At 43.6% G+C, this 27,137-nt stretch overlaps 1 protein-coding gene and 1 long non-coding RNA gene across 2 annotated transcripts in view; one reads left to right on the top strand and one right to left on the bottom strand.

Moving 5' to 3' along the window:
- LOC126987034 (uncharacterized) overlaps positions 1–24,300 on the top strand; it is a 40,870-nt gene extending 16,570 nt beyond the window's left edge. The window contains exons 2-3 of the long non-coding RNA XR_007740126.1: positions 2,966–3,019; positions 22,734–24,300. This is a non-coding gene — a long non-coding RNA (uncharacterized LOC126987034). The remainder of the gene's footprint in view (positions 1–2,965; positions 3,020–22,733) is intronic.
- LOC126987032 (dopamine receptor 2-like) overlaps positions 1–26,378 on the bottom strand; it is a 141,094-nt gene extending 114,716 nt beyond the window's left edge. The window contains exon 1 of the mRNA XM_050843683.1: positions 26,299–26,378. The gene's annotated coding sequence lies outside the window, so the exon portion shown is untranslated. The remainder of the gene's footprint in view (positions 1–26,298) is intronic.
- Between the last annotated feature and the right edge of the window lie 759 nt (positions 26,379–27,137).

Consider the following 27,137-nt stretch of genomic DNA (forward strand, 5'->3'; position numbering starts at 1 on the left):
GTATTCGATGTATAATGCGGGTGATTTACGAAGATTGTTTTTCCTTATATTCTTTACAGGGCAGTTTTTTTTCTGGTGGGATGGATATAGTTATGTATTTCCCAGCTTATTGTGTGTTTGTTGTCTAGATGGAGGCATTTGATATCACGAAGGGGCAGCTGTAGGGGCATTTATGTAAGAGATAGGGCAATGGGCAATGGTTAGGTCTTATTTGAAGGAGAGAGCACAAGAGATGGACTGACAAAGTGACAGTTAGGAAAGTCATTGAAATATATAAAGACCCGAGGGGAGTTTGTTCAATAGAAGCTGCGAGGAAACTTTGTAATGTATATGAAAAGTTAACAATTGCATCGGAAAACTGTGTATATATGAAAAACTGAAAACAATGTATATATGAAAAACTGAAAACTATGTATATATGAAAAACTGAAAACAATGTATATATGAAAAACTGAAAACTATGTATATATGAAAAACTGAAAACAATGTATATATGAAAAACTGAAAACTATGTATATATGAAAAACTGAAAACAATGTATATATGAAAAACTGAAAACCATGTATATATGAAAAACTGAAAACAATGTATATATGAAAAACTGAAAACTATGTATATATGAAAAACTGAAAACAATGTATATATGAAAAACTGAAAACAATGTATATATGAAAAACTGAAAACAATGTATATATGAAAAACTGAAAACTATGTATATATGAAAAACTGAAAACTATGTATATATGAAAAACTGAAAACTATGTATATATGAAAAACTGAAAACTATGTATATATGAAAAACTGAAAACTATGTATATATGAAAAACTGAAAACTATGTATATATGAAAAACTGAAAACTATGTATATATGAAAAACTGAAAACTATGTATATATGAAAAACTGAAAACTATGTATATATGAAAAACTGAAAAATATGTATATATGAAAAACTGAAAAATATGTATATATGAAAAACTGAAAACTATGTATATATGAAAAACTGAAAACTATGTATACCATATATGAAAAACTTAAAAACTATGTATATATTAAAAAAACTGAAAGCTATGTATATATTAAAAACTGAAAACCATGTATATTAAAAAAAATGAAAACTATGTATATACGAAAAACTGAAAACTGTATATTCAAAAAGTTCAACTAAACTCAAAACAAAGGAAAGGAAGCGTTTGTGACTGTCTTAATAATGATGATGATGATGATGGTGGTGATATAAGGGATGGGGGCATTCGTTTTTTTTTTTTTTTTTGGTCATATTCATATTTGTAGATTTATGAGTATTTTATAGTTTTGAGCTCTTTGTATAGTCATTTTTTGGTTCCATACATTATACAGTAAAAACGAGTCGTTGTCCCTCGTGTGTGTGTGTGTGTGTGTGTGTGTGTGTGTGTGTACATGAATATACTCTCAGTTCATTCAGTGTATTTCTCTTCCTAAAACTTTTAAGGAAAAAAAAGGAAGGCAAGGGGGAGAGTCACTTTATGAAGGCCTACGCACTTTTATTTCCCTGCAGTCATATTTTCCCCTATACTCACAAACTTATTATCTTCATTCACTATTCAATGTATTTTTCTCACACAAATTGTTAAGTAAGAGAGAAAGGAGGATACACAATCTTTCTACACCCACTCATATTTTCCTTTCATCTCTAACTTTTATTTTGCTGTCATGAATTTCCCCAAAGTTTAATTTCTTCCGTATTTTCAAAGGGATGAGGATAAGAGACGAGAGGAAGAGGCTGGTTGGTCTGCATAAGTCTACAACATTTTTAAGCCCACTCATATCTTCCCTCAGCCTTTTGCTTGTTTTTGCTGTCATGAATTACCCGAAGCTTCCATTCCGTCCGTATATTCAAAGGGAAGTGGAGAGGACAGGAAGAGGCTGGTTGGTCTGCATTAGTCTCAACACACACACCATTCTTTTCCCTCCGTCGACCGCTTGTTTTTTGCCGCCTTGATTTATGGAGAGTTTATGCTTTTCCTTCAACTTCACTCGCGGCCTCGACAGCCATGTATCTCGTGGTATGGGAGGCGCGAAGGTCTGCCTGGGAGCTGTTCTTGTGGTGGACGGTGCCTGTGTTTTGTGTGTGTCTGTGTGTGTATGAGTGGGTGGGTGTATATGTATTTCTGTGGATGTCGATGTGTCTGTTTCTATACCTGTCTCCGTCTGTCTGTTAGCGGCTTGAGTCTCCACGCGCCGCCAACATGACCAACCTGACGCTCCCTCGGGTTCAGAGTCACGCTTTTAGAAGGATCAACGGCCGCTCGTCTGCTCGTAATGACACAAGGGGCGCTCAAGGTCTCGGGGCTTTAATAACAGAGCAAAGGAAGAGAAATAAAGTGGGTGGGAAAATGTGAAGGAATGGTAAAAGGGAAAATATATCAGTGAAAGAAAGGAAGTAATAACCGTAGACTTTTTGGGGTGTTTGATTTGTGATTTTTTTTGTTTTGTTCTTTATTAATGTTTTGCTTCGTGATGGGTGTCAGGTTTTTTTTTTCGTTTTTATTTCTCTCTTAATTAGTTGAGTTAGTGTTTTTATTTTCTGTTTCGTGTTTCTTTCTCGTTTTCATTTTCTCAGTTTCATCTCCATCCGTTGCGCTCACTGACAGGCGCGCGCCCAATTAGAAACACACACACACACACACACACACACACATACAGTAAATGTTGCCAGCCAAGAAACTTTTTCACCTTATTTTCCGCCCAACACGTTCCATCTCTTTCAAATGTGTGTGTGTGTGTGTGTGTGTGTGTGTGTGTGTGTGTGAGTGGCAGAGTCGAGCTTTTCTCTTCTCTTTAAAACGTGTTGGTGGTGAATTACTTAAGTTCGCGTGACTGGACTTGGCGCGGCGGGGGACGATTGAGCGTCACTTTGGAGGCTCGGAATCTTGTGGACCTGACAGATATTAAAGAATCTTATATTGCGTTTCCATTCCCCGGCAGGTTCTTGGTTCCTTGGCCGTCTGAGAACCTTCACGTCTTGACTCTCTAAAACAGGTAAACAAACAAATTCTTCAGTTTTTTTTTTTTTTTGTACAGCAGAGGAGTCAGTTCAAGGGCATAAATAAAGGTAACAAATGTGGAAAAAAAGCCCGCTACTCACTACTCCTAAAAAGAATTAGAGGAGTGGCCGAAAGGTAGGTCAGTTTCGGGAGGAGAGGTGTCCTGATACCCTCCTCTTTAAGACATAAGACTACTTCTACTACTTCTTCTTCATCTACTTTTAACAAGCATATTTCCTTTTAGTACTTACAAGAGACATATTCTTCTACTTTTACGTCTACTACTACTACTACGTCTTATTTCTTCTTCTTCTCCTTCTTCTACTTCCAACAAACATATTCTTATTTACTTATATTTGTGATGATTGTGTGTGCAGTTTTATCTATTTTCCATTTCATATCTTACTCTTTTTTTATTTATCTCCCTTCTGTACATCCTTCTTGCCTTCTTTCTTCATTGGTCTTCTCTTTATCTCTCTGTTCCATCTTCTTTTGCTTCCTTCCACTTCATCTGCCATCTCGTTTACACCAAGCATCTTTATTTTATTAGTTCTCCTCTTCATTTTTCCCTATCTTCTTATTATGCATTTCATCTTTCTTGTTCATCCTTCTCGTCCTTCTCCTTCACTGGTTCTCTCTCTCTCTCTCTTCCTTTTCCTTCAGCGTCATTTTACTTCATCCTCCTTCTCGACCACAAGCTTCCTTTTTCTTATTCATCTTTGTCCTCACTTCTCACTATCTTCCTATATATATTTTAATTTCTTTTATGTGTCCATCTTATTCTCCTACTCGACTGGCTTCCTCTCTGTTTTCCTCCTTCTTCAGCTAACCTCCTCCTCTTCTCCTCCTCCTCGTCTACCACAAGCATCTCTTCATCTTCATCTCTATTTATCCCAGTCCACATTTTTCTCTTCCTAATGTACATCAACAACCTCTCCCTTTGTGTTGCATGTTTTCAGGTACCCTCTCTAATTCCCTACCTCCTCGTCCTCCTCCTCCTCCTCCACCTCCTCCTACGCGTGTCAGAGTGAGTGAGGGGGTGTCAATACCTGGCCTCAACGCCTCCGCCGCCGCTCAGGTATGGAGATGCGATGTCACCTCAGGCCACGTCCGGGGAGCAAAGGGTTGAGATGGTGGTGGTGGTGGAGAGAGAGAGAGAGAGAGAGAGAGAGAGAGAGAGAGAGAGAGAGAGAGAGAGAGAGAGAGAGAGATGAAGGAAAATACCATAAAAGAACGAGAAAATAATAGGAAAACAAAAAATAGAGAAAAAAGAATATATGAAGGGAATTATTAATACAGAAAAAAATGAAAACAAGGAAATATAAACAGAGAGAGAGAGAGAGAGAGAGAGAGAGAGAGAGAGAGAGAGAGAGAGAGAGAGAGAGAGAGAGAGAGAGGCCTTAACGAATCATTATCTCAGGAAAGGGAGTGTTTTGAAGTTAAGGTCTAATTTTAGCCTCGAGAACAACAGTGTCTAATATCTTCTGACAGCCTCACAAACTTACTAGGTATTTTCTTTCCCTTCTTCCCTTCTTTCCTTTTTATTATTTTCCTTTTTTCTTTCAATACCTTTTTCCTTTTCCCTTTCTTTCTCTTTCTCTCCTTTCTATACTTTTTATATTTTCATTTTTCCCATTTTTTTTCTTTTCCTTTTTTTCTTTTTTCCCTTTCTTTCTTTTTTCTTTTCTCTTTCCTATTTACTCTCCCTTCTGTTTCTCGAACCAAGTTATAGAGAGTCCTGTGAAGGGTAAAATGGAGGAGGTGGTTTAGGAGGAGGAGGAGGAGGAGGAGAGGAAGGAAAGAAGACTATGGTAAGGAAGTGAAAACGGAAGAGGAGGAGGAGGAGGAGGAGGAGGAGGAGGAGGAGGAAGAGGCGGAGGAGAGAGAGAGAGAGAAGTGGACATATGTGTGTATGTGTGTGTGTGTGTGTGTGTGTGTGTGTGTGTATCCAGGATGGGGACACACACACACACACACACACATACACACACACGCGCGGTGCACTTGACAGGCGGCGGAAGAGGTCAGGTGCAAGATGTTTCTGTTTACTCACTGGTGACGGAAGGAAGGAAGGAAAGGGAACTGAAAGAGGAGAGAAGGGAAGGAAAGGGAAGTGGAAGAGAAAAGGAAGGAAGGAGGAGTGTGGAGAGAAGGAAGGAAGGAAAGAAAATGAGGGAGAGAAAGAAGGGAAAAAGGGAAGTGTGAGGGGAGGAAAGGATGAAAAGGAAAGTAAAATGAAGCGTGAAATAAGGAAAGGAAAAGGAAACTGAATGAAATGAAATAATAGATGTTCTGACCCACATTCGCCGCGTCTTTCTCGATTCATCTATCCTTCCTTCCTCACCTTCTTCCCTTCCCTTCTCGTTTACCATCTCTGCTTTCTCCCTCCACCTCTCCTATTCCCTCCTCTCTCTTCTCCTCTCTCATCTCTCCTTTCCTCTCTACTTCCTTTATCTCTCCTCTTGTACACTCTTCTTCCTTCCCGCCTTCCCTCCTGTCATCCTACCCCCTCCCCCCCTCCCATCCCCTCCTCCCCCCGCCCTTCCAGCAGCATTAAGCGCTCATAGTCGGCCTCTGAACTCCACACAGCCTTGCAATCACGCCGTTACTTCAAGGCATTACCCCGTTGTTGGCATCCGTTAGGCGTGTGTGTGTGTGTGTGTGTTGAGAGAGAGAGAGAGAGAGAGAGAGAGAGAGAGAGAGAGAGAGAGAGTATATATTTACATTGCAACACCTCTAAAAAATTCTCCCCACGATAAATTTTCTCTCCACGTTTCTTTGGGCAGTGAAGGAAGTGTTGCGTGGTCTGAGGTCATGATAATCTTGCACGCGGGCGAGTAATCTGTTTCTTTATAATGCGGGAGTAATTACAGAGACGGATGGAGGAGACATTTTTTTAAGTGGAGGAAGCAGAAAAAAAATGAGACAGGAAAGAAGGAGAGAAAGAAACTCGTAAATCATAAGCGACGTTGATATCATTTTCTGCGACCTAACATTACGTCTCACCAACCCTTGCACGTAATAACTAATAATGATAATAATAGCCAAATAATAATAGTAATAGTACTCAAACAGTAACTAACAATCAAACAATTATAACCCACACAGAAACAATAACCAAAAATGTCCAAATTCATCCCTTCCTTCCTTCCTTCCTTCCTGTTCTTTCTCCTTCCCTCTCCCTTACTCTTTTCTACCCTGCCAGTCTCTCTCTTCTTCCTTTCTCGCATTTCTCCTTTCGTCTCTCCATTCTTCTTCTTTTCGCATCTTCCTTCCTGACTTTCTCTTCTACCTTCCTTTTTCCGATTATCTTCCACCTCTCTCCATCCTTCTCTTTCCTCTTCAACTCTCCTTTTTCAACCCGTCTCTGCCTCTCCCGTCTTCTAGTCTCAATCATCTCTCCTCTTCCTGTCTTCTCTCCTTTCCCTTCTCCTCCTCCTCCTGTTCTCTTACCGTTCCCACCACAGATCTCTATTACCACCTTAAAACACCTAACATGACCTGCAGTAATATTTGCCTAATCCTCTTCCCTCCCTGTCACCTTCTTCTGTATGTCTCTGGTTTCCTCCCTTCTCCTCTTCTCTCTATCCTCCATTCTCCTTTCCTGCTCTCTCTCTCTCTCTCTCTCTCTCTCTCTCTCTCTCTCTCTCTCTCTCTCTCTCTCTCTCTCTCTCTCTCTCTCTCTCTCTCTCTCTCTCTCTCCTCCATCCTCTTCTCCTTTCCTCTCACCTTCTGATATCTCTCTACCTCCTGTTCTCTCTCCCTCCTTCCTCCCTATTCATCCCCTTTGCAAACATTATCGGCACTATCATCATCATCAGCTAATTAAACAAGGCAAATAGTACGGTTTCACTATAAAAAAAATACACTCGCGGCTTCATTTACTTTACCGCTGGCATCAACATCACCTATATTAACTAATACAACGAATACTATTAACCCCCCCGTCAGCATCACATTACATTAACATTCCCATCATAGCATTAACATTCCCAACATCCTCAGCAGTACCAATATCACCGCACACACGTTCACCAACAGCAATATCAGTTCGAACACCATCACCGACACGTCCAAGGTATTTCTGGCATCACCTCCCACCCCGTACCCTGCATCGTCCTCACCCTCCATCGCTCTCATGAATCAGGGCAAGCTGGGAGTTAAGTGGCTTAGTAGAGCAATATAGCAAGAGTGTGTGGCGCTTAACAGCATATAGTATCATTACCATAAGTAGGATTAAGGAACAGCATCCCTCATCTCACTCGTGTATCAAGGAGCTTATAGGAGTAACCTTCGTATGAGATTTAGGCGTTTTATCAATATTATTAGCATTAAAATAAGTAGCATCAGGCTCCTGCATCCTTCATCTCCCTCATATATTAAAGACCCAATGAAAATAACTCTTGGGGTCTGTGGTAATTACTTAAAACGATTTAACATAATTTTCTGCATTGTTAGAAGTTTAAACACGTAATTTTTGTGGCTGACAGTAACATCCTTAAGCAATTCATCATTTTCTGCATTCCTAGAAGTTTAAACACATAATTTTTGCGGCTGACAGTAACATCTTTAAGCAATTCATCATTTTCTGCATTGTTAGAAGCTTAAACACATAATTTTTGCGGCTGACAGTAACATCTTTAAGCAATTCATCATCATTATCTGCATTGCCGTCAGTAGCACCAGACCTAGCAGCCTTCATCTCCCTCACATATCAATTACAGTATATCTTATGAGAGCAACGTAACGGTCGTAATACAAGACACATCGCCACCCAAGAACACATATTTGACAAGGCTTTCGTAGGAGTTGTGGGCATTTCCAGGGGTAGTTTTATGACCCTGGTGGTAGTGTGAGTCTTCTTCTGTACCATGAGCGTGAATAAGCACTCATTAGAACCCGACTGACCCCCTCTTTGACCTTTAGAAATAGGTGAAGTGAGAAGCGAACGTGTCTTATGATACCGACCTATATGTGTCTTGTAACGATAGATTGAGAGCCGCTTTTTCAACGTCATCAGAATTAGCACAAGTAGAATCAGGCCCAGTATATTCACCTCCCTCACGTACCATGTAGCGAGCGGCAGATGGGGCTTTTGAGAGTAACCTTTGAGGCATGCGGCAAGAACTCGGGGCGCTGCGGAAGTCAAGTTAGGGTTACATGAGCCGCTGCGTTGATTAACTTCCCAAACACCTCGGCGGGGAGTGTAAAGGAGTGCAGCGGCCAGGTAACAGGATCAGGGCGCCTCGTCAGGCCCCGCTTTACCTGCCCCAGTGAGTACGGTGACCCTCAATGGCAGGCCGCACCTGAATATGCGTCTTAATTAGTTTTCACGAGCTCGGGCATAACAGGTTCATGAGTCACCTTATGTACTTGTGAATGCGTGTGTGTGTGGGAGGGGGAGGGGGGGGGGCATGTGTGTGTGTGTGTGTGTGGGTGTGTGTGTGTGAGAGAGAGAGAGAGAGAGAGAGAGAGAGAGGTTGGGGTAGAAAGGCAAACAGACAGACGGACAGAGATGAAGAAATGTAGAAGAAAAAAAATAAGGAAAGAAAAAGAAACAAATAGGAAGGATAGACGTGCGACACACACACACACACACACACACACACACACACACACACACACACACACACACACACACACACACACAATAAAAAAATCCATCAATATCACAAAAAAAACAAGGCCCTTTAAGCCCCTAGGAAGCAGATACAGTACCTTAGCCTTCCCTCCTCTGCGTCCTGACTTGATGCCCTGAATTATACGCCAGCCAGCCCGTCAACAGCCCTGCCATCTGCTCCCTAACTCTTGATCCTCGAAGTAGTGTGTCTCTCTCTCTCTCTCTCTCTCTCTCTCTCTCTCTCTCTCTCTCTCTCTCTCTCTCTCTCTCTCTCTCTCTCTCTCTCTCTCTCTCTCTCTCTCTCTCTCTCTCTCTCTCTCTCTCTCTCTCTCTCTCTGGCTCGCTCTCTCTCTCCCTACCGCACAATATAAAATGTTTGATAATTCTTTAACAACTTCCTCTTTCCATGCTGTTTTTCCATGCTGCATGGTTCTTTTTCCTTTCCTGCTAGCTTTGGCTGGAGGGATAGAGGGGGAGCCTTCGCCTTTGCTATCCTTCATCTTCCACGTTTGATTAGATAGTTAGTGTAGCTTGTCACAAACAGCCTCGTAAGGACCAGCAGGTCTGCTGTTGTTTGTTCTTCCTTTGTGTAACTTTGTGTTCGTACTCTTCTTCCTTATCCTCATCCTCTGGCGTTTCCTTGATCTATTTTTCAACGTCTACTTCTCTTCTTATTATTCTCGTCTTTCTCTTCCCCGCCCTTGTTCTTGATCCTGCCTTCCTCCTCCTCCTCCTCCTCCTCCTCCTCCTCCTCCTCCTCCTCCTCTTCACATGGTAAGCAGGCGCGTCTCTACAAAAGGAGATTTCGCTTCGTCCATGAAAGAGCAGTTTGTGTATTCCGTCTTTGCCTGTCTGTCTTCTTGTGTTGTTGTTTGTGCTTGTTTGTGAAGTGTTGCATGTTAGATATTGTGTTGTTGTTTGTTTTGGTTCTGACATTCTTTTATTTTTTGTCTCATTCTCTCTCGTGTTCTTTTCTTCTCGAGTGATTTTTTGTTTGTTTATTTCTCTTTACTGTTTTTTTTTTATCATTTCTCTTCGGTCTGTTTTTTTTCTCCTTTAATATTCACTTACTTATCTTCCTTTTTTTTTTTAACATGTGGGTTCATTTTGTCACCTATCTCTTATTTATGTTCTTGTTTTATTCTTCTTTTTTAATATCTCTCCTTTCTTCTTCCCATTTATCAGTTTTATACAACATTTTACGCGTCTCCCTTTGTTGGTTTTGTTCTCGTCATTTTGTTCTATATTCATTCTTTCAACCCCATCTCTTTCTTCCTATTCTCTTCATCTTTCTCCTCTACTTTCTCCTTTTTCTAACCTTCGTCTTTCTTCATATCCTTCTCTTCCTTCTCCTTGCCTTCTTTTCGTCCTCCTCCTCCTCCTCCATTTCAACCTGTAGCCTTTAACTAACTGACCTTATCCATTTCAACCTGTAGCCTTTAACTAACTGACCTTATCCATTTCAACCTGTAGCCTTTAACTAACTGACCTTATCCATTTCAACCTGTAGCCTTTAACTAACTGACCTTATCCATTTCAACCTGTAGCCTTTAACAAACTAACCTTATCCATTTCAACCTCTAGCCTTTAACTAACTGACCTTATCCATTTCAACCTGTAGCCTTTAACTAACTGACCTTATCCATCTCAACCTCTAGCCTTTAACTAACTAAGCTCCCCACCTCTTGTTTTCTCCCCCTCCTCCCCCTTCTCCACCCTACTCCACCCTTGACCCTCCTATTGCTTTCAGTCATCTATTTCTGGACTACTGTTATGCTTTTTTCCTCTTCACTTATAAGCTGTTGTGTTTTAAGTGCGTGTGTTCATTAGTGCTCTGAAATGAAACCATGGCTGCTCTTCGCTCTCTTGTTTTTGTTCTCGTTCTTTATTCTTCGGCCTACTCTTCCTTCTCCTCCTCCTCCTCCTCTCTTCATAATTTTCCATCTCTTATCCTCCTCCTCCTCCTCCTTCTGCTTGTATGTATTTCACAGTTTAATTTGTTTTACTTTGAATATAAATCATAACTCCCCTCCTCTTCCTTTTCTTCCTCATCTTCCTCCTCCTCCTCTCTTCATAATTTTCCATCTCTTATCCTCCTCCTCCTCCTCCTTCTGCTTGTATGTATTTCACAGTTTAATTTGTTTTACTTTGAATATAAATCATAACTCCTCCTCCTCCTCCTTTTCTTCCTCATCTTCTCCTCCTCCTCCTCCTCCTCCTCCTCCACTGTCCATCCCTCTCCCCTCCTCTCCTCTCCTCGCATCAGGTTGTTCTGCTGAGTTGGGTTATAATTTAGTTACAGACGAAACTTTTAATTCATTCTAAATCACTGTATCTCGTTGTTAGGGCCAGTCAACTTCCCCTTTCCCACGTCCTCTCTCTCCTTCTCTCCCTTCTTCTTTCCCTCCCAGTTCACTCTCACCCTCCCTTATCCTTTCTTTTCCCCTCGTCTTTATCTCCCTCTTCTCCTCCCTTTCATCATCTCTCTCCTTCCCTCCTTTGCCTCTTCTCTTTCTTTATCTTATTCTCCCTTTTCCTTATCTCTCAGCCTCTCTTTTCTTGTCTCCTTTCCTTTTCTTTGCTCCTTCTCCTCCACTTCTCTGTTTTATTATCGTTCCTCCCCTTTCTCCTTCCTTTTCTTCTCTTTCTCTGTGTCGACCGTCCTCCGTTTTTCCTTTCCTCTCCTTCCCATTCTTTCATCAGTTCTTCTTCTATCCCATTTCTATTCCACTGGTCTCTACCTCTCCCAGTCTTCCCTTTCCTTGTTTCTATCGCTTTTCTTCTTTCCCTTTCCTCCTCATTTCCTTTCTTTTCCTGGTCCTTTCCCTCCCCTCTGTCTCTTCCCTTCCATTCCCTTCCCTTATCTTTCCCATGTTCAACACTAAATCCATTCCATCACCGCTCCATTTTCTCCCCTATTTCCCTTCCCTTCCCGTCCTTCTCCTTCCCTCTCCCGTCGCATCTCCACACATTAAAAACTTTCCCGGAATAATTAAATCTCCCGCCGGACTTGGAATACATTGGCAGCTCGTAAAGTGTGCACGGCGGGGAGGGCGTTAAAGAGTTGGCTGTACGGCGATCTCCTTAACGCCCTCCTCATCGCTGTTGTTATTTGCGAGGGTTTGGAATTACCGAGAGACGAGTTTACGGCGTCGATGGATAAGGCAAGACATAACTAGGGGTCGTAACTTAGTGGAAGGAGGAGGAGGAGGAGGAGGAGGTTTTAGTAATAGTGATGAAGGGGAAAGAGGAATTGATGGAGGAGAAAGAGGAGGGGAAGAAGGATGTTTATGAGAAAGAGGATGAAGAAAAGTAAAGAAGGAGGAGGAGGAGGAGGTTTTAGTGAGAATGATGGAAGAGGAGGAATTGATGGAGGGGAAAGAGGGGGGAGAGAGTTTTATGAGGAGGAGAAAGGAGAAATAGTAAAAAAAAAAAAGGAGAAGGAGGAGGAAGATATTTAGGAGGAAGGGAAGAAGGGAAGTTATGAGTCTGGGGGTGGTATCTTTTCTCTCCTCCTCTTCCTCCTCCTCCTCCTCCTCCTCCTCCTCCTCCCGGATATGATAATGGGTGACGCGGGGAAGGGATGAGGAAAGATGAATACAAATAGACCTGTTGTGTTTTGCCTACATTTTCCTTCTCACATTTTCGGCTTTTCTTCTTTAACTTTTTTTTCATTATTCTCTGTTACGTTATATTATTTTTTGTCTTTTTTTTATCTCATTTAGCGTTGAAATTGATTTGAATGATGTTTTAGATGTTTTGTGGTTTATATAGGCTTTGTTTTCTTTCATTTCTCCCTTTCTCCAATGGATTTGAATGATGTTTTAGATGTTTTGTGATTTATATAGTCTTAGTTTTCTTTCATCTCTCTCTCTCTCTCTCTCTCTCTCTCTCTCTCTCTCTCTCTCTCTCTCTCTCTCTCTCTCTCTCTCTCTCTCTCTCTCTCTCTCTCTCTCTCTCTCTCTCTCTCTCTCTCTCTCTCTCTCTCTCTCTCTCTCTCTCGTGTTCTAAGTCAACAGCTGTGACGTTAGATATATTATTTCAATCATTTATACCTCCGTCTCTCCCTCCCTCCCCTCCTTCCCTTCCCCTTCCCTCACCCTCCCTCCCTCGCCATCCTTTACCTTCCCGTCTCTCTGTTTCCCTTTGTCCCTCTCTCCTTTGTCATCCTTCTCCGTCTATCCCTTGTTTGTCATTTTTTCTTTTGTTATCCCTCTTTGCTTCCTTCTTTTTTTATCCCTCCTTTGCCTTCCTTTCTCTGTTCCTCCTTTTATCGTCTTAGTTATACCTGTTTTCCATTTTTCTTCTCCTTACCTTTCCTTCCCTTCTTTGCCTCCCTTCTTTCTCTACCCCTCCTTTCCCGTAATTCTTCATCTCTCTTTTGCTCCCCTTTTCCTTATTCAGTCTTTCCTTCCCTCATTTTTCATCCTTTATCTTCTCCCTTTCTTCTTCTGTGCGCCTCCCTCGCTTCCAATCAACACATGTCTGGAAATGTTTAGTTTTTTGTGTGTTTTTCCTTTTCTGGTGTTGATGGCGTGAAGAATGTCGCTTGGTGGGCGTGCGAGAGCTGTGGTTTGTTATTTTTTATTTTTATTTTCACAAGAGACAGCTCAAGGGCACAAAAAAAGGAAGCAATAATAAAAAAAAGCCCGCTACTCGCTGCTCCTAAAAAAAAAAAGAATCAAAAGAGGTGGCCGAAAGAGAGGTCTGTAGATTTCACTGTTTTGTCCTAGTCATTCTTGGTATATTTTAGGGCGTGACACAAAGCAGCTGCCGTGGGTTATGGTTGAATCTGTGAGCCTTAGAAAAGTTAACTAACCACAGAATGAAAAATAAGTAATAAATCTGTTAGCGATATTTCCAAAGTACTGTGATTTGATTTGTAGTCTCACCCGAAGTCAAAATAGTCCTGTACATTTCCTAGCGTTCTCCCGTGACCTCACACCAGATAACTCATTACCTCTGCACAGTATTTTCCTAATGAAGCAGTAGTAATAAATCTGTTAGCGATATTTCCAAAGTGCTGTGATTTAATACGCAGTCTCACCCGAAGTCAAAATAGTCCTGTACATTTCCTAGCGTTCTCCCGTGACCTCACACCAGATAACTCATTACCTCTGCACTCAACACAGCTGCACATTATTTTCCTTTCTTTGGCGGTATAACTTTTTCCCATATTTTTATTTACCTTTTCTAACTGTATCCAGCGAGGCGCCCTATTAGTTTATCCGTCTCTCCTCTCTTCCTCCCTCGTACGGAACCTCCCCCTTCACTTTGGGTCGTTACGCTGTTGAACCTTTGATAGCCCGAAACAGAATCTGAGGACGTGTTCTGCGCGGGGAAAATGGTAAAGGGAGGCTGTTGCAGGAGGGAGAGGAGGGGGCGATGGCAGGGGGTGAGTATATAGAGAGCAGGGGAAGGGAAAGGAGGGGAATGCAGGGAATAGGAAAAGGGAACCACATGCGAAGAGGGGAGAGGTAGTGGCGATGGCAGGGGAGACTAGAGAGGAAAGGGAAGGGAAAAGAAAAGGAGGAGAGTGCAGGGAATGTCTAAGGGAACTGATACACAGGGATATGGCGATAGCAGGGGAGGCTGTAGAGAGGAAGGGAAAGGGGGATAGGGAAATAAAAAGATGAAATTGATGGTTGGGAACTGGAGGGAAGGGGTTAAGGGGAACTGCTGTAAGGGGGCGGGGGGGGGGGTGGAGAGTGACTTTATAGAGGAAGGGGAACGGTGGCAGGGGAAAAGAAAGGAGAATAGTAAAGGTAGGGGACTGTAGGGAAGGGATAGAGGGGGAAACTAAGCAACAGTAAGGAATTTAAGGGTACGGTAAAAGGGAAAGGAAAGTAGAAAGTAAAGAAAGGAAATGGGAAAAGTAGATAAACAGAGGAAATGGGAAAGGAGATAGAGGAAAAGGAAGGGGAAAAGAAAGGAGAAAATTGATAGTAAGGGACTGCGATAAATGAATAAAGAGAGTGAAAGAAATAATAGAAGATAATGAGTTAAAGAGAAGCAAAGGAGAAGAGGAAAGAGGAATAGAAATAATAAAAAAAAGGATAAAAGAGACAGGAGAGAGAGACAGGAGACAGGCGATGGGGGAAGGGGGCAAGTGGGAGGGGAGAGGGAGGGGAGGAAGGGGATGGGGGAGAAGGGAAGGGGAAAGGATTGGAGTGATGGGGAAAGGGGAATGGGAATGGGATTAGAGGGTAGGGGAGGGGGGAGCTGTGTACAAAGCCTCCATTATCCTTTTGTGCTGTTCTATTCGCGTTATCGTCGCTATAACGAAACTGTGCCATTATTTTGATACCATTATGCTGCCCCTGCCTGTCCTCCTCCTCCTCCTCCTCCTCCTTTTCCTTTTCCTGTACCCCTTTCTCCTCTTCCTCTTTCTCTTCTGGCTTCTCCTCTGTATCTTCCTACTTTTCATCCTCCTCTTCTTTTTCCTCCTCTTCCTCCTCCTCCTCCTCCTCCTCCTCCTTTTCCTCTACCCCTTTCTCCTCTTCCTCTTTCTCTTCCGGCTTCTCCTCTGTATCTTTCTACTTTTCATCCTCCTCTTCTTTTTCCTCGTCCTCGTCCTCTTCCTCCTCCTCCTCCTACTCATCCTCCCCCTTTTCCATTTCCTTTACCCCTTTCTCCTCTTCCTCTTTCTCTTTCAGCTCCTCCTTTGTATCTTCCTACTCTTCATCCTCCTCTTCTTTTTCCTCCTCCTCCTCCTCCTCCTCCTCCTCCTTTTCCTTTTCCTGTACCCCTTTCTCCTCTTCCTCTTTCTCTTCCGGCTTCTCCTCTGTATCTTCCTACTTTTCATCCTCCTCTTCTTTTTCCTCCTCCTCCTCTTCCTCCTTCTCCTACTCCTCCTTGTCCTCCTCATCATCGTCATTATCATCATCATCAAACTACTACTACTACTACTACTACTACTACTACTACTACTTCTACTACTACTACTACTCATTCACAATACCGATTCACCATACAAAATCATCCCGGTCTAACAATAATACTACTACTTCCCCCTGAAAAATATCTCGCACATACCAAACACCCGCCCGGCTCCGGATATTTTTGGACCATGTAGTCACGTCCGCCGTTGCCTCCAGCGTCCAGCTATGTTGTGTGAAGCGGAATTTTGGGATGGCCGAAAGAGTGGAGGAAAAAGACCGGGAGCTATTTTTTCCTTACTCATCATCAAGCTCTCGAAGGTAAAAGAGAGAGATGAGGGAGGGAAGGTGAGAGAGAGAGAGAGAGAGAGAGAGAGAGAGAGAGAGAGAGAGATGAAGTGGAAGTGTATGATTTCTCTTGTTTGTGTCACTGTGCTTGTGTGTGTGTGTGTGTGTGTGTGTGTGTTGCCTTTGATGCCCGGTTAGTCAGACAGTCAGTCATGTGTTTGAAGATACATTAAAGTTACTCTAACGTAACAAACACCCAAACAAGTATTGTACGTGTTTACTTAATAAATTCATATGTGCTTCCTCACCGACAGACAGACAGACAGACAGACAGAAAGACAGACAGAGAGACAGAGAGACTTCCAATACTTAGTAAAGATAAAGATTCAAGGTAATGATTTGAAGGTATTTACTCATTACTCTTCAAACTCTTTCTTTTCTATTTTTACTTCTGTTTGCTCTTTAATTTCACTCTTCAATTTTTCCTCATTAATCTTCAGTCTTTATTTTTACCCTTTTCCACTTCCTTCCTCATTCTTCTCACTCCTTAATTCCCTTCCTTTCCCTTTCCTTCCTTTCTTGTTCCGATTTCCAGCTTTTTCTCCTTTCTAAAACCGCTCACTTTCCTGCCCTCCTTCCCTACCTTCCCTTCCCTTAGGTGTGTTGTATTCCTGGAGAAGTGTGTTACCGCCTTGCCCGTCCCTCGGCTCAACACACAACAGCCATCACACACAGCCTCGCGCATCACCTAATTGCTCGCTGAAGGTATAAACAATTAGTGGAGCCTCGGAGTCCGGTAACTGTGAGTGTGTGTATGGATGAGTGGATGTGTCTCTGTGTTGTGTTGTGTTGTGTTGTGTCAGCGAGAAATGTGGACCAACGCAAGTGACGGGAGGTTTTGGGGTGGGGCTGGAGTAGTGGTTTGGCTAGCTTAGAGGAAGTAGGTAAGATATATGGGTGAAAAGGTAGAAAGGGAGTAGAAAATGATTGGGGTTGGAATTAGTGGTTTGTTTAGGTAGTTGTTCAGGGAAAAAAAGATTAATGATTGAAAAAGAACCAGAAAAAGAGAGAACATAATTAACGGGCGTAATCAGTAACAATAGAATGAAGGGACAGTGGTGAACTTTTTTTTATTTTTTATTTATGGTATATTTCTTAGAGTTAGAAAATTAAAAGAAAATCATTGACTGACTTAGCAAAAACAAGAGAAAGGAGAGACAGTGAGTGAATTTCGACAAGACAAATAAACAATTGGACTTCATTATAGTCTTACTCTTATGCTTACTGTCATTGCTTATTAGTTTTTATATATTGTTAGTTTCTTGTTATTTTTTTATTATCGAGGATCAATAAACCTGAAGGACAAAGAAGAGAACAAGCGGCGGACATGATTACTCCCCTGCCTCCAACACACGTCGCTCAGATATCAAAAGGCCGCTGCGAAAGGATGCCTCGACGATAATGAAGAAGCCGAAGTTTTGATTATAATGAAAGAGCGGCGGCATCTCATTCCCTTTCCTCCCTGACTCATTGGAATGGCCTCGCTCTGTCGTCCCCTGCGCCTGCCAACGTGCCCTCTGTTGTTGTGTTTTTTTGTTTTTTGATGGTTGGGTGTTCCACGTGTCCAGAGAAAGCACTGAGTAACCCTATCTCATTCTCTTTCCGTCTTGACTCATTGGAATGGCCTCGCTCCTCGCTCCGTCGTGCCCTGTGCCTTTCAACGTGCCTTGTGATGTTTTTTTTGATGGTTGGGTGTTCCACGTGTCCAGAGAAAGCACTGAGTAGCCCTATCTCATTCTCTTTCCGTCTTGACTCATTGGAATGGCTTCGCTCCGCCGTCCTCTACGCCTGACAACATGCCTTCTGCTGCTGTGTTTTTGTTGTCTGATGGTAGAGTGTTCCACGTGTCCAGAAACCACTAATTCCACCCCCAATAATTTTCTACTCCCTTTCGACCTTTTTCTCCCATATATCTTACCTACTTTCTCTAAGCTAGCCAAACCGCTTCTCCAGCCCCGCCCCAAAACCTCCCGTCACCTCCGTTGGTCCACATCTCTCGCTGACAACACAACACACTGAGACGCCCACTGAGTAACCGTATCTCATTCTCTTTCCTTCTTGACTCATTGGAATGATTTCGCCCCTCGCTCCGCCGTGCCCTACGCCTGACAACATGCCTTCTGCTGCTTGGTCTTTGTTTTGTTAAGGTAAAGTGTTCCTAGTGTCCAGAGAAAGCAATGAGGGAGGTAACCGTATCTCATTCTCTTTCCTTCTTGACTCATTGGAATGGTCTCGCTCCGCCGTCCTCTACAAAACCAAACGTGCCTTCTGCTGCTTGGTCTTTGTTATCTGCCGGTAGAGAGAGTTCCACGTGTTCAGAGAAAGCGCTGAGAGAGTTAACCGTAACTTGGGGTAGCGTAGTTTTGTGTGTTTTTTTCCTTCGTATTGAACTTCTTTTTAGATATTACAGAGCAGTGCTACGGTTGGACTGACTGTGAGTGGCGGACTTCAATCTCTGCTGCACGAAAGGAAAAGGAGGAAAAAGCGATCACGAGAGCAAAGCATTAGACCATTAGCGGATCCTACTCTCTCTCTCTCTCTCTCTCTCTCTCTCTCTCTCTCTCTCTCTCTCTCTCTCTCTCTCTCTCTCTCTCTCTCTCTCTCTCTCTCTCTCTCTCTCTCTCTCTCTCTCTCTCTCTCTCTCTCTCTCTCTCTCTCTCTCTCTCCTCTTTCCCTCTCTTTCCCCTCTTTCCTCTCCTCTCCTCCCCCCTCCCTTCCACTTTCCTCCCCTCCTTTCCTCTCCCCTCCCCTCCTTTCCCTTATCCTCCATTCCTCTCTCCTCTCCTCCCATCCTAACCTAACCTACCCTTCCCCGCTCCCCCTCTTTAAAGCCTTACCCTCTCTGCCCTTAATGCCAAAAGCCTTTCACTGTGCGCGCTAATACGTCCTGTTGTCAGATAGCGTCAGCGCTGAGCTCCGGGGAAAAGTAGAAAAAAATATGAATGAACAGGCCGTGGAAAATATTGATAGAAAAATAGTTCTTGTAATTCGAAATACTTATCATGGGCGTTAGAAAGTCTTTTTGAGGTTTATGTAAGGCGTAGATATATAGATAGATAGATAAATATATAGATGGATAGATACAGAGAGAGAGAGAGAGAGAGAGAGAGAGAGAGAGAGAGAGAGAGAGAGAGAGAGAGAGAGAGAGAGAGCAATACTACCATCACCACTATCATCATAACACCGACACTATCACCACCACCACTATCACCACCATCATCACAACCACCACAACCACCACCACCACCACCACGGCCGACTACACCGCCTCCGCCTCCACCATTACGGTTCTTTGCACGCCATGAATTCACTATTATGTAGAACAGGAAGAGAGTGGGGTGGGTGGGGGGGGGGGGAGAGGAGGAGGAGGAGGAGGAGGAGGAGGAGGAGGAGGAGGAGGAGGAGAGTAGAGAAATTTATCTTTTTTTGGAGTTTCCGGATATAAATAATTACAATGGCCGCCTCTGTGTGTGTGTGTGTGTGTGTGTGTGTGTGTGTGTGTGTGTGTGTGAAATTAAGGAAGAAGCCAAAATATAAAAGAAAAAGAAAAAAAAAGAAGAGGAGGAGGAAAAAGAATAATAAGAAGAGAAAGAAAAACGAGACAGGAATGAGACAAATCTTTATAATGTCACAAAAATGTTTACGTGAAAAAGAAAAATCGATGTTGACCTATCTCTATCTATCTATCTATCTATCTATCTAGCCATCTTTCTGTGTGTGTGTGTGTGTGTGTGTGTGTGTGTGTGTGTGTGTGTGTGTGTGTGTGTGTTCGTGTGTGCGTGTCGCCGCTCAAGACTCCCATTAGCATGTTATTATGTTTGTGCGTAATTAGGACGAGGAGGTGATTACATTGAGCAGCCAGACGCTCTCACGCTCACCCGAGTATCGAACCTCTCGCCCACTCAGCCATTCAGTGAGGCAACCATTCTTCCAGCAGGTGGTGGTGGTGGTGGTGGTGGTGATGGTAGTGGTGATGGTGTTGGTGTTATGATGGTAGTGGTGACGGTAGTATTGCTTGCTCTCTCTCTCTCTCTCTCTCTCTCTCTCTCTCTCTCTCTCTCTCTCTCTCTCTCTCTCTCTCTCTCTCTCTCTCTCTCTCTCTCTCTCTCTCTCTCTCTCTCTCTCTCTCTCTCTCTCTCTCTCTCTCTCTCAGCTAATCATCCATTCACCCGGCCAATCATCCACACAGTCATCCACTTACCATCCAACCAATCCGGGCAGTTATCAGGTCATCAAGTCATCTATTCACTTTCCTAATAAGCCACTTCGATACCCAGTCGCTTAGTCAGTCAGTCAGCCAATCAGCCAGGCACTTATAACTTGGCCATCAGTTACCTAGCTATCTCTATTTGTATCCAGTCACCAAGCCAACCAGTCAGGCGGTTAGTCCCCCAGTCAATGAAGGAAGGAAGGAAGGAAGGAAGGAAGGAAGGAAGGAAGGAAGAAAGGAACGAGGAGGAAGGTGTTGATGTTGCCGAGAGAGAGAGAGAGAGAGAGAGAGAGAGAGAGAGAGAGAGAGAGAATGCTTGTCCTTAGAAATTATATACTAGGTCAGTCAGTCGTCAGTCAGTCAGTCAGTCAGTCAGTCAGGGCCAACTGCGAGGAAGGTTAGTCAGTCAAGTCAGTCATTCAGTCAAGCAGTTAGTCACTCACTCACTCAGTCTCTATGTCATTAAAATAAATTGTGTGGAAGGTCAATCGGTCAGTCAGTTCGTCAGTCAGTGAGGTTTCCATAATGTATGAGGCTAAGGATTTTGTTACGTAGCTGTCCGTCAGTGGCTCCGGTAACGTCACCTTGTCCGGCGCCAGGTGTGTCTCGCCCTGATCAGGTTAGGCGTGATGCATTGCCATGAGCCGGTGGAGGGAGACTCAAGATGAAGGGGAAGGAGGGGAAGGAAAGGAACGAAGAAAGGGAGGGAGGTGCTTAAGAGTAGGAGAAGAAGGAGGGGAAGTCTTGAGCAGGTGAAGGGGGACTGAAAATGAAGGGGAAGAAGGGGAAGGAATGGAGCAGTGGAAGGGAGGAGAGGAAGGTGGAGAGGAGTAGGAGAAGAAGAGTAGGAGAAGATATGCCTTGAACAGGTGAGCGGACGTTGAAGAAGGGAAAGAAGGAGAAGAGGAACGAAGGAAGAGGAGGAGACGGAGGAGAAAAGAAAGGTATTAATAGAAAAAGGATGTTCTGAGGAAGGGAGCAAGGGAGGTATCAAAGGAGAGAGAAAAAACAGGAGGAGGAGGAGGAGAAAATAGGAAAGAGGGAAGGAGGAGCAGAGGCAACAACAACAGCTTTTAAGAACGAGAAGGAAGAGGAGGAGGATTAGGAGGAGGAGGAGGAGGATCAGAAGAAGGACCAGAAAGAGGAAGAGAAAAAATAAAATATAGAGCCGCTGAAAAACACGAAGACGAGAGGGAAAGGAGGAAACGGGAGGGAGGGAGGGAGGGAGGAGGGAAAGAATGCGAGATAAGACGAAAATGAGAGGAAACTGGAAGGGAGAGAGAGAGAGAGAGAGAGAGAGAGAGAGAGAGAGAGAGAGAGAGAGAGAGAGAGTCGTTGAAACGCTCGTAATGGAGGGAGCGAGGAAGGGAGGTTGTGAAGAGGAAGGGAGGGAAGGTAGGGGAGAGGGGAAGTACCGTTAGACTGAAGGGAGATGAAGAGAGAGAGAGAGAGAGAGAGAGAGAGAGAGAGAGAGAGAGAGAGAGAGAGAAGGGGGTTAGGAGGGGATGTAAAGTGGAAAGTGAAGGAAGGGAGGGGAGAGGGGAAAGAACCGAAGTTTGAAAAGAAGGGAGAGGAAGGGAGAGAAGGGAAAGAGAAGGGGTTAAGGGAGGGATGTTCAATGGAAAGTGAAGGAAAGGAGAGGTGAGGGGAAAGGAAGGGAGAAGGGAAAGGAAGGTAGAGAGAAGGGGATAAGGTGGATAGTCCATTGATAAGTATGGGAAGGGAGAGAAAGGAAGAGGAAGGGAGAGGAAGGGAGGGAGGGAGAAGGGGGTTGGGTTATGGAGGAGGGGAGGGGTAAGGTGTCCAGTGGTTTCAGCCTTCCAATCATCCATCTTCCCCGCGCCCAATACAAGGTTGAAGCATTAGTCACCCTCGCCCTCCAGAAAGGTTAGGCAGGAACATCAAAGCCCGACCCGAAAGAGCTGGTTTGGGCTCGTAAGAAAGACCCCACTTATGTATCTCACTACCTACGAACTATTTATCAGGCACGCTTCTGACAAAAGTTTTTAATGAACGTTTAGCTTCTTCAGTAGAAAAATAACCTGGTTTAGATAAGTAAGGCTCCACGTGGGTATATATCGCTACGTATTGATTATGCTTCCCTCTACTGTTATATATATTCAGTACATTTATTCCCGGACCAGAAAGTTTGGCTGGAAAATAAGAGTTTGTCGAAGTATTTACTATATTTTCTTGTCCTTCTCCAGTTTGCTTTCCTGTGTTGCTATTTCTTCTTTTATAATATTTTTTTTATCTATGTATAATTTAAGGTGATTTTCCATGGCGATCTGTTTCTTGTTGTTACTTAATATTATCTTTTTTCTCCTCTTATTCCTCCTTTTATCATATCTTTCATCTATGTAATTCTTAGGTAGTTTTTCTATGCCTTCCGTTATCTCTTCTCACTTGTTATTGTCTCCATTTTCCCTTCTTATTCCTGCTTTTATCATATTCTTCATCATAGTATTTTTAATATGATTTTCCCGTTCCTTGTCGGCAGGTGGCGTTGCATTGATACGTGTCTGCTCTACATTATAATCGCCTTTTGTATCTCCTCTATTGTTGGTATTTATAGAAATGCCACCGTCTTCCTGGTTTCGCTCTTCATAGACTCCATAATATCCATCGCATTTGCTCTTTTCCTCGTCTCCAGGTGGCACGGCGCTGAGGGGACTTCGGAGCACACAGACACAAAGGGACTCGTCGTTACCCGCGTCATAGCGTCGAGGAAATGATATGAAAGGCGGCGAGGGAAGAACAGCCGCCGAGCAACAGTCCGCCTCGCCGTCATTAGAGCCAGGCACGGATGACAAGAAGAATAAGTCTTTCTGAGGCACAACAAAGAGGGGAGGAGAGTAACATACACACAAACACACACGTCAGTCTCCTTTCCCCCCTCTCTCGCGCGCCCACTGTTTCGCGGCCTAATAGGGGAACAAATGTACCCTACCATGACCACAAATAAGAAATAGGGGAATAAAATGGGGTGTGACGTGAAAGGAGATGAAGAAGAAGAAAAACAAGAAAAGAAAAAGAAAAAGAAGAAAAAAGACAATGAAAAAAAAAAGAAGGAAGAAAGAAAAAAGAACAATAACAAGAACAACGACTACAAAAACAACCATACCAAGAGAGTTATTACTACTACTACTACTACTACTACTACTACTACTACTACTTCACACAAGAAAATGAAGAGGAAGCGAAAAATATACAATCCTTTAAGGAGAAGAAAGAACAGAGAGGCTGATTTAACCATTTCCTCACCCTGTTATCTGCCCTCTTCCTAATGACCCCAAAACCTGTTACATCAGAACCCATTACGTCAGAGGCAATTACGAATGTGTATTTAGTGTGTCCTGTGAGCTGCCTTGGTCCCTCACACAGCCCGCGGCCACAGACACTTCGGGGTTAGTGTTTGAGTCTGTGAGGCGACCTAACCAACTCAGGCAGCGTTGGTGTGTCTGGATAAAGCCCGAACCACAACATGCCCTTAATGCAACGCCCGAGTGTGTGTCAAGGCCTGTGTCGCCGCTCTCACCAATTCCACCACCACCACCACAACTGTACTATCGCTACCGCCACCACCATCACCGCAGCCGCCGTCACCTCTACCGCCCACAAGGAGACTAGTGAGTACACGGTTACTGTTCTCATTCTTCCAACACTCATACTCCAAGCTTTCCCTTACTACGATATGTTAATTTTTCACCCACTAAACACCAATGGAATCTCTTCTCAACTGCTCTTCACCCTCATCAAATTCGACATCCTTCCACTTTATTCCTTGGGCTTTTTGCGCCATACTAAGAGAAAATGTTGGAGGTGGCCATTCATTCCTATGAGAGTTTCATATAAACCTCTTAGGGAATGGTGTCTGGCTTATTGATGGGGTAGGAAATGATCTCTAGGAAATGTCTTGGTAAGGTAAAGCTCTTAACAGAATTTATAAACATTATCTTCCTAGTTATTTGGCCGTGAAATAAAAACCGTAACAGATGGCAGACCAACAGAGAGGCAGGCAGGCAAACAGACAAACAGACAGACAGACAGACAGGATGCAGGTCAGACGGTGCGGAGTTCCGGGTTGCATGAATGTATGCAAAATGTTGTTCTTAAATGCAATTACTCATGCGGAAACAAGTTATGAACGTTGAAAAAATTGCAAACTCTTGAAAAAATATTCTTGGAATGTTGCGAACAAAAACAAAGGCGACAAAAATAGTTGGATATACGACGTCACTGAAGCGAGGAAGAGGAGGAAGTGAAAGAAAGGAAGGGATGAGGGGAGGGAAGAGGGAGAGAGAGAGAGAGAGAGAGAGAGAGAGAGAGAGAGATATTAACATGGTATGAGAAAGAAAGAGAAAGTTAAAGGGAAAGAGGAAGGTTTAGACAATAAAACAAGAAAAGTGAAAAAAATAGGGGACTGAAAGGAAAGATAAGTGGGTCGGAGGAAAAAAAAATAAAAAAGAAAGAGACAAAAAAAGATTCAAATGTCAGGACGAAGTTAAGAAAGTACAGAGAAAAAATGGGGAACTAAGGTGGACTGAAAGGAAAAAGGGAGTAGGTCGGAGTAAAAAAAGTTGGTAAGGGGGAGGTATGGGGACACTGGGAATGGGGAGGGATGGGGACACTGGGAATGGGGAGGGATGGGGACACTGTGGGTTCCGGGGGCAGCACAGGAGGACGCTGACGCTCACGGGCGATAGGAGGCTTGACTGATCCCACTTGACGTTCCTTTTCGCGGTAAATTTGGCGGAAGACCACGAGACACCGAGGGTCGATAGTGTGTGTGTGTGTGTGTGTGTGTGTGTGTGTGTGTGTGTGTGTGTGTGTGTGTGTTGCTAGGCAGTTGAGGACGACAAGGTACACAGCACTTAGGAGGAGGAGGAGGAAGAGGAGGAGGAGGTGTTGCTGTTTGTGCGTTTGTGTGTTCTTTATAGCTTGTGTTAGCCGCGTGTTTGTCAGGATTTATTTTGCCGATAAACAAATCCTCTCTCTCTCTCTCTCTCTCTCTCTCTCTCTCTCTCTCTCTCTCTCTCTCTCTCTCTCTCTCTCTCTCTCTCTCTCTCTCTCTCTCTCTCTCTCTCTCTCTCTCTCTCTCTCTCTCTCTCTCTCAGGTCCCATAAATCTCAGGATATACTTAAGATTAATACCAATTTTCTAAGGGCAAATTTTTCTTCAATATATAATCGGATTCCTTATTTTCTAATTATTTTTTCGTCCCCTTCGGTAATTGAATTCTGGGTATGACGCGAGCAAAATTCGGACGCTCGTGAGGGAAATCAGTTTACGTTAGATCGCTTTTGTTTTCTGTAAGATTAACGACTTTATGTTATCATCTGCTCGCTCTCTCGCTTGGATATTAGATTAACGAATGATATTTTCCATGTTCTCCCTTTTACACTTTCTCTTACTCTCTTTCTCTTTTCTTATCTTTAAAATACTTGCTTTTTATGTAGAGAGATTCAACTTCCTTAATTATTCCTTCACTTATTTGTCGTGGTCAGAGACGGGCGGAAAACTCTACGGTGACAGCCACTCGCATTTAACTACATCAGGGTATTTCTGCCGTAGACTCTCTCTCTCTCTCTCTCTCTCTCTCTCTCTCTCTCTCTCTCTCTCTCTCTCTCTAATACCGAAAACCGATAGAGAGAGACGAGGCAAGCTGTTGTTATGAGAGAGAGAGAGAGAGAGAGAGAGAGAGAGAGAGAGAGAGAGAGAGAGAGAGGAGTCAGGTAAACAAAGAGGTGGAGACACACATTCGGTGACACACACACACACACACACACACACACATCCAGAAGCGGCCACTAAATAGGGTAAGGGCTCCAAACATATCTCCTCCTCCTCCTCTTCCTTCTCCACCTCCTCCTCCTCCTGCTACCCCTCCTCCTCCTCCTCCTCCTTTTCCTTCTCCTCCTTCTACTGCCCCTACTCCTTCTCCTCCTCCTCCACTTCGTGTCCTTCTCTTTCTCCTCGGCAACTTAAACACGGGGCAGAGAAGGAACCTCATCAGGCTTCCCTTCAAAAGTGTGTGTTTTTTGTGGCCTGGTTCACGCGGCCTTGACCTCAATCACCCGCTAAAGACCCGTCGACACTACAAGAATCCAGGAGCTTGAGAAGAAGGAGGAGGAAGAGGATGGAAGGGGGGGGGGGGGGAAGCGTCGGGAGAGTCATCAGTGCTCCAAGTCTCATAGTTAAGGGATTTGAAGACTTACTTAAGCTCTGAATACGCCCGGATCCTCTTGTCTCGCTTGCCTTGGTTACTTCGTCTGGTAATGTCCGATGCGACCAGTCTGTAATGAAGGGGAAAAAACACGTTGGAATCATGAAGGCCACGGGGTGTTAATGTATATATGAGAGAGAGAGAGAGAGAGAGAGAGAGAGAGAGAGAGAGAGAGAGAGAGAGAGAGAGAGAGAGAGAGATGGTAACACAAATGCATTTACTCTGATTTGCTTTGTGTGTGTGAGAGAGGAATTGTGTAACTAGCCGCCACTTTCTCTCTCTCTCTCTCTCTCTCTCGTTTACTAACAAAGGTCGGGCAGGTGCTTTTTCTATTAATTCAAGGCGAGTTTGTTCTGGCTTGATGACAAGAGGATGAGAGAGAGAGAGAGAGAGAGAGAGAGAGAGAGAGAGAGAGAGAGAGAGAGAGAGAGAGAGAGAGGGGGGGGGAGGGGATAAGAACTGACCTCCCGATCATCCTTTTCTATCTCCTGCTGTGTTTCTGTTCTGCTTTCTCTATTTTCCCTCCATTCCGAGAGAGATAGTTAGAGAGAGAGAGAGAGAGAGAGAGAGGAAGAGAGAAGAGATATACGCAGACCTCTTCTTCCTTTTCTGCCTCCTCCTCTGTTATTTTTTCTCATTTCTTTCATTCAGGGTCAAGGTCAAGCGAAAATATGGTAGGAAATGATATCAAAGGATTGGACAAGAAATTAATGTTCAGATATTATACTTATGACCCTCTTAATGTAACAAATCTGCCTCGTTTAATCTTTTGAAGGTGGAGGACACGCAAGAATGGCTTAAGATTCCCTCTCTCCCCTTATCCAATACCGA

Source organism: Eriocheir sinensis, chromosome 63 (genome assembly GCF_024679095.1).
Source record: "Eriocheir sinensis breed Jianghai 21 chromosome 63, ASM2467909v1, whole genome shotgun sequence".
Lineage (NCBI taxonomy): Eukaryota > Metazoa > Arthropoda > Malacostraca > Decapoda > Varunidae > Eriocheir > Eriocheir sinensis.